This window comes from Athene cunicularia (assembly GCF_003259725.1).
Source record: "Athene cunicularia isolate RWA chromosome 1 unlocalized genomic scaffold, athCun1 chr1_part2, whole genome shotgun sequence".
Classification (NCBI taxonomy): domain Eukaryota; kingdom Metazoa; phylum Chordata; class Aves; order Strigiformes; family Strigidae; genus Athene; species Athene cunicularia.
In genome coordinates, this window is record NW_020799092.1 from 55559399 (window position 1) to 55567792 (window position 8394).

Genomic DNA, 8394 nt, shown 5'->3' on the forward strand with positions numbered 1-8394 from the left:
AGGCCTGTCTTAAAATGGTACCTTTAAAAATATCAGAATAATCTGTAACCCATGTATGACAAGCAAAGGTGAGCCTTTTTTTCTTCTGACATCTATTAGAGGGACAGTTAGACTGCACAGCCCTTATGTTGCAATGGCATTCTCATTTATCTTTTTTAAGATCCTTCCTAGACAGACTCTCACAGGAGGTCTTCCCAGGCAGATTGAGCATTTTCAGTAGAATAAATCTGCAGAATGTCTGGCCCTAAAGGTTGCTCTGTTATTTCTACTAGTAACAGTTCTGGGCAGGCTGTGCTTCATCCTGTGCACTCACCATGTGTAACAATGGACACTTCTGTGTCCCTTTGCACATCAGCTTTCCTCCCAGCATTAACAAAGGCCATCACAGGCAACAACACAATGGTGAAATTAGCCATTTACTTCCTAACAACGGGATGGGCAGACAGTGAGCTAGGAAAAGAGTGGTGGGTTTTTTGACTCTACATATACCATTGACCTGTTCTACTGCAAATCAAGGACTGGACAAAATCTCCACTAGAGCAAAAGAAGAACCAGTAAACAACCTGATATGTTGCTCTTTCATCAGACTTTGTGGTGATCCCAGAGTTGAGTCCTTACTGTATTTTCAAACTCACTTTGAAGATGCAGGTTGCATCCATCTTATAACACACAACAGGCAAAGTCTATTGAAAACAGCTTTCACATTCCTCATAGCTTTCCCTACCAAGCATGATGAACAGTACTTTTCCTTACTACAAATCAGTTCAGGAAGCAAAGGCTATACCAACAAGGCAAACTAAGTGATTAGAAAGATTTATTATACTGTTTCTGAGAATATGACTACTTATGCAATGTCACCAGGATGTGCACTATAAAATTAATCTAAGAGAAAAGGAGAATTTGCCATAAAGTTTTGAATTTTTATCATACAGTTGGAAGTTATCTATAAAGTATTGTGTAGCACACACCAACAGGTTTTTAAATGGCACATGGTGCACATATAAAAGTGTGTTCCCTGATATGCTACACAGGATTAATAAACATGAGGCTGACAAAACTGCATTTCATTCCCACACGATTAAATGGTAATGAGTCACACAAATAAAGCACAAAAAGCACAGATGTCTCGCCAGAAGTCATATAGAGAGAAAAACAAAACCCTGGTCTATCAGTTTTCAGTGTTCAGATGACCATACTGGTGTTTTCATATTCATGTCAGAAGGTCCTCAAAACCTGTGTTCTGTCTTTTGCTTCTATTTTACTAACAGACTTGAAATAAACTAGAAAGCCTACAATGAAAAGGTTAAACAAATCTAAAATACTTGGTTAAGGCACCAAAATAAACCTGGAGCTGCTAAAACAGAAAACAGAATGAGTCATAACCCAAGACACGCCTCAGGCTTGCCACACTCTCAGTATAATATGTCAATATTATCTAATAAACCTGATATTCAAAGGTTCAGAGTGTCCAACATATGTTTCAGATAGTGACCAACGCGAAAAAAAAAAAAAAAAAAAAAAAAAAAAGTGTAGATATATATTGCACCTTCTTGTCCTGGCACATTGGGGGTGAAAGATACGGTTCATGGGTGCTTCCTTAGAAGAGCCCCAGAGAATCTCAGAGCATTGCCTGGCCCAGTGAGAGCAGGATTTTTAAGGAACCAGAGCTCAAGTCAAGGGAAAACTGACTCAAAGGGCAAGATGGGGCTAAGTCTCAGGAGTGGCCTAGAATTCAGAGTATTGCCTGGGTTGTTTTACCATATATAGCCTAGATACACTCGAGTACTTTGACATTTAAGTCTCTGATTCTGCCCTTATTCCCAAAGGTTCAGCTGGAAAAGCTGGAGCTCTGACTTATTTCAGCTGTAGGACTCACAGGTCCTCTTCACTAGAGCATGGGGTTCTTTACATAGTATTCTTTGTCAAAGAGGAAAAGAAGCAAGCCACAGAAAAGTGATAAACAGCATCAATGAACATGATTCATGTTCAACATGTTCATCAAGGAACATGAACAGACACGCACATAAAAAAAAAAAAAAAAAGAAAAAAAAAAACCAACTCAGCTGTATATTGAAGCCTACAGGAAATAAAAGGGGCAGACCTTCAGCTGGCATAAACATAAGCAGTGGAGGCCAAGCATTTATCCTGATTAATCTTAAAGTTATAATGCTTGAGAGAGCCCATACTAAAAAACTAAATGCATTCTTTGCAATACAAACAGAACAGTTTTGAGCTGTTTTCACAAACACAACATGCCAAAAAGAAGGAAGGTGAAAACCTATCTGTAGATGACCTTATGCTCTTTGTGCCTGCCAAGAATTTTACATGCAGTTATGGCTGTCTAACTATCAGAAAGACCAAGGGAGAAAATGGAAGGAGTCCAGAAAACAACAAAAATTATCAGAGAGCTGGAGAGACTGATATGTAGTGAGTGACTAAAATAGAACTGGATTTTTTAGACCTTGGGTCTATGACAGTTAAAGAGATACAGCAATCTACAGTTTGAAAGGCATGAATACAAAAATAGGGGGACTTTTATGACAAAGGAGGAGGGATGACTAAATAAGAAAAGAAAAATGCATGCTGAATTTCCAAAATAGACTGAATAGTCTCCCAAGCATGGAATGTGTAAAAGATCTGCTAGTCTAGGACTAACAATGTTTTCTTCTCCCAGACCTGTCTACATTAGATCTCTTAAATATCTCTTATTCTTGTTCATCTCCAGAAGTCAGTGTCCCTTGCTAATAAGATTGCATAGCTGACATTTTATTCAAGGATCATCTAGCTCTGGTCAAAACAGTTTTGGAGAACAAACTGATCCCTAACTTAGTGACTGTTCACTGCTATGCCTGCTACCACCACTGCCATAAGCACAAACATTGAAGAAAATTTTAAGCAGCAAGCAAGCATCACATACATATAATTTCTTTCAGCATTTGTTGAACTCACTCGGTGCTGCTGATTCATTTAGACAAGAGTTTCCTTATTCCATCTGGATTTAATAGAAATCTGTGTGACAGACAGAGAGAGAAAGAGCATGTAGCATTGGGAGGGAGTGGCCAGGAGGAAAAAAATCCAGAGGCAGCCAATTGAAGGTTAATGACAGCGTGCTAGACTTTGACTATTGATCATGTACATCCTGTCTGCAAAGTAACTTTGTCTTCTATCTGCTCCTATCTCCTTTCTTTGGATAAGCTGGACAGAGCAAAACACTCTAACAGATATACATTCATGCATATATTTTATATATATATATATATAAAAAAAACCAACAGTAGTGTTTGTAACTTGTGCAAGTAAGAGTCAGACTCTCATGAACCCTAAGCATAGGAATGGCCAATGCCTTGGAAAGGAAAAACTCATCATTCTATGCAGCTGACCTATATATATATTCCTGGATTTCCAATAAACTATTCTAAAACTATACGATGAAAGTATGGAAAATATTTTTTTCTATATTTTAGCAAAGAAATAGGTTTTATTGTTTCTCCAGGGTTGGATTAATTTATTGCTGAGAATGTCCTAAATTCCTTGGAGACTTCCTGGCTCATCAACATATTGCAAACAGACCTAAAATGCATTCTTAGGATAAGTAGTTTATCAGATCATATTTTTGTAAAGGAACTGCACAAGAGAATGACCTAATTCAAGCATAACATGCTCAGTATTCCTCTTCCATATCCAAAACATGAAAAGAGCAGAAACCTGTGAAAAGATCAAAGAGATTTCAACAAAGTTGTTAAATAAGCTAAACCACACTACTCTAAATCAAGTGATTGTCACATTTAAAGTCAGATTCCAGATGGATGGCTTTCATAAAGAGATCTCAGATATATTTGATCCAGCTGCTGAATGGATAGGCATATGTATCTTCAGGAAAAAAAAAAAAAAAACAAAAAAAAAACACCCAAACAAACAAAAAACCAAAACCAACCAAACCCAAACCACCGAACTAGGGGTTTGTTGGTTTGTTGGTTTGTGTTTTTTTTAATGTACAAAGCACCTAATCTTGTGGCCGCTATTGAAGAATTGAAGGGTTTGTTTTTAATTTTTTTACTAGTCACCTACCAATAACAGGACTCTGCTTTACACCCCCAGTCATCATTTGCTTCTCACTGGACATCAGCATCCTGCAAAGTGACTCTTCCTCAACAGAAGTACAAAACAACCATTAGCAGAGTCCTAATTAAACCAGACTATTTAGCAATCTGCAGAAATCATGGTGTGATACAAGCTAAAGAGCAAGACCTCCATCACTGACAGCTAAGAACAGAAAGTTTGCAACAGAGAGCAGCCAAGCACAGTTACTGCTTTTGTAATGATTTTCCATCAGAATCTGGTTTAACTGTTGGATGCTCATGGAGAAATCATCTGGTCCTTCCTACAGACCCCACCAACACCAGAGCTGTTTGCCTATCTTCTCTATAATATCCCTTTCCCTTTTTCATTTCAGTGGGTGAACAGCACAAGCTCTGAAGTTCTGATCAGTGCTCAGGTTCTGATTTTGCGCTACATCAAACTGTAATGCCTTTCTTTCCTCTGCTTATATGAATAAACAGACATAAACACTTGGGCCACCACATTTTAACAAGCTACCACCAGTCAGCTGAGCAGCAGCAGCTGGCTGTTTGACCACTGTGCTGCAAGGTTAAAGCAGAAGGTTTTCCTTTCCAGCTGCAGCAGGCCCGGAGCATGAACAGGTTCATGAGTTGCCATTTGGCACTGAGAAGCTCTCCATATCCCACATCCTTTTCCCGACTTTTTACAATATGCAGCTGGCCCACTTAGCAGGAACCTGTCTTCAGTACTTTCTCAAACACCAGTAGGGTTCCTTATAACCTTTAACATACTTAAACACACAGGGAACATTGATTATAACAGTCCCTGTACTGTTGTAAATATTGAAGTACATATCACAGGTGCAGTCAGCCCCCAGATCCCAACCTGACACTTTTTTCACCAGATCATCACTTATTTCAGCACTCAAGTCTGGGTCCCACTGACTCATTGTTTTACCCTGTAATGTATGATGACACATTAATAACAGCTCTGTTGATACATACTATAAACTGTAGTAAGAAGCAAAAAATGGGAAAAAAAAAAAAACAACCAACAAAAAACAACGATGAGAATGAATTATGAAAGCACATGGAAAACATTTAAAGACTTCTACTGATTGAAGAAAATAAAAAAGAAATATCAAAAAATGTCTGAGCCCAGCCCCTTTGCTGTTCCCCATGCTCTCCATATGCTCATGAGGATCTGTATTCCCATTGTCAGTAATAAACAGCAAACTCTCTCTCACCCCCCCACTGAGGGGTGCTCTTTTGAGCACTAACTGGTAAATCATTAAAACAGAAACTCGGGAGATCTCATGGGAGTACTTTCTTTCTTCCTTTCTCATGCTAGAAATCAGAGGCTATGCTGAAAGCTACTATAAACATCTCAATTACCACTAACCTAGCTTGGCTAAAAGAGATCCAGAAAATCCTAAAATCATTCCTGCAAACAGTTTTTTGACCTGAACCCATTAATCATGTCATGTCTACTCTTCACCCTGACACATATAAAATCAGTCTTCGTAGAAGCTTTTGGCTTAAATTCAGGAGCATTGGATGTAATTTGGCAAAATAAATATAAATGTTTAGCTGTGTTTTACATTTGTTTACACTGATTGTAAAACAACACCAATCAAGCTAATTTGGTGATCAAACCAATTTTACACTCCACAGGGTAGAAAACTACTAGAAAAGCAACTGAGAGCAAGGGAGTTTTCATACACAGAGATGGGACCTAATTGTGGGTCCTTTTTCATGGAACAAGTCAAGAGTCACCGCTTTAGTGGTGACAAATTAGCACAGATATGATGCGCCCACTTTTCCCAAAAGTCTTCCCTCATCTTTTCTTACATACAGTCTTCAAACAAGTAATTTTATTTAATTTTTTTTTGCTTATATAGATATGGCTACATCAAGGCAATGTGTTGGACTTTGCACCTTAAACCTCTCTATATGTGCTGAATCTGAATATTTAATCTGCCCACTGTGAAAACAAGAAAATCTAGATTCTAATCCATATCTTTAATCTCCAAGATCTTTTAGGTTTTGCCTCATTTTAACGCATTTTGCACATCCCTGAGTGACCCCCAAATTCCTCAGTTCACTACACCTGCTTCCTTCATACAGATTTATACCCAGGCACACTTTTATCAGAAGGAAAATTAGGAAAAGGGGTTGGAACCTCTCCACTAACACTGCACGGTTCACTTCTTAAAATCTCAACTGTGCAGCTGCCTCTCCCTTCCACCCTCACTGCATGGCCAGGTGAGGGCTGCAGTCACTGTTTTTATACCTTACTCCTAATGTACGCAAATATTTAGAACCTATCTGACATCCAAGTAGTCTATCTGTGAAATGGTAGTAACAAAAATTCCACAGATATGTCATAGGGATATGAGAATAAAATAAAAGACTTCTCATAGCTCCTCTGAAACCATTTTTTCATTACTGATCTTGAAAAGAAAATAACATATTTGAAGTACACATCTGTTAAACTCCAGTGAAATTAAAAGAGAAATTAACAGGATTCCTTGTTCTTTTTCTCTTTGAAAATGTAAACTACTATGTATACAGTAATCATGATATGATAACTTTCAATCAGGTTAGAAATAATTTATTAAGGGGGGAGGGGAAATAGGAAAAGAATACCCTGAGAATCAAACTCATCCAGACAAGCAAAATAGAATAGATGAGGCCCAACTGGCCGTTACCCATGGTCTTGCTGTAAAGACCGGGCAGCTTTCACAAATGCATATAATTGTGAAAGCTTTTGCCAGAAGACATATAACTGACATCCCTGCCATGGTCAGGAAAGGCATTTTTTTATCTATATATAAAGCACTACAATAATCAGAGTAATGATCAAAGTTAATCAGGAACATCCCTATAAAACAAAGGTTGAATTGACTCCATATTTTCCTATAAAATTACACATTGGTTAGAGTCTAAATGTAACTGACTTAACCCATTATTTGCCACAGACAAATATGAAAACTTTTTTTGTTGAGAACTTTCCAAAAATCTGTGTGTGAGCTATTTCCCCTTATGCTTACACCTCAGAGGAATTGCTGTGAACATGGAAGATGCATCTTCATAATACTTCTCTAAACCAGTTCTTAAAACTCCCCTTCCAATAATGTGCATGAAAACACAGTAATAAAACTATTGAGCCTACCACAGCCTTGCTTGTTTCCTTGGATGCCCCATCTACATGTCCGCATCCATCATTCATCCCTTGGTCTATACTATTGATTACAAGCTTTTTGAGACACTACTTGTTGTTCAATGTTTGTACACTCTGTACTGCAATAAGTTCTGAGACACTATTCTAATACAAACGAGTTGTAATAATGAAAAATTTCACCCTTCCACTTGTTAAAAATACAGCAGCAAAATGTGTAATGCTTAGAAAATGGAGAGACGTTATTGTTCTTCAATAGATGATGGGACCATCAAGCAGTTTAGCACGTGGGCCAAAGTGTGTAAACACACATGCGCAAACACATGCATTTTGTGTCACATGATATAATTCTTTGGCTGTTACCTACACAGAGATTTTTTTAAAGATATCTGTCCAAAGGATGTTACAGAACAGGTTTGTGGTCATTGCTCTCTACTCTTACTGTTGTCCTTCAAACTGTTATATCCAGCCATGTTGTCAGAAAGTTGAGCCTGGCAGCCCTGGGAGGGAAACTGAAAAAATCCCCTTTATTAAGCATTGCATACGCCACTTTGTTTTCTGTTCATTTGCCAGAAAAGTCAGAGATCAGAGCTTGACACTGCTCAGGTTTTGCCATCAACCTCACTTGATAATTCATACACAAATAATTCTGAAAATAACTACCAGAGTTACTGAAAATGGCTCGTTTTAAGGGGTTCTTAATAAACAATATCCCAAGCCATATGCAGCCTTGATCTTTTATTGCTTTTAAACAGGCTTTTCATGAAAAATATTATTCTTTCAGATCCAACTGCATCACCACTTTATTTCAAATCCTCAGAGATTACGAAGGAAAACTCTTCACTTTCCATGACAGACATCAACATTTATCAGCTATTACAATAACAGATTTCAAAAAACAGATGGACATGAACAAAAAAAGTGCTATTTGTTTTTTATAAATGGGGTTGATACTGCAAGACCACTCTCCAGTGGCAGACTCTGATTTTGGTGATTTTGCAAGAAGGACCACCCCCTAGATTTTAGCAAAGCTGGAGCTGACCAAGTGGAGCTATGGACTCACAGCTCCAGCTGGTTGGTGGAGTGACATGCAGCAGAAGTGGTTAGGTAATGGGTAGAGCTGTTCAAAAGCAGCTCCCTGGTTATGCACATGCA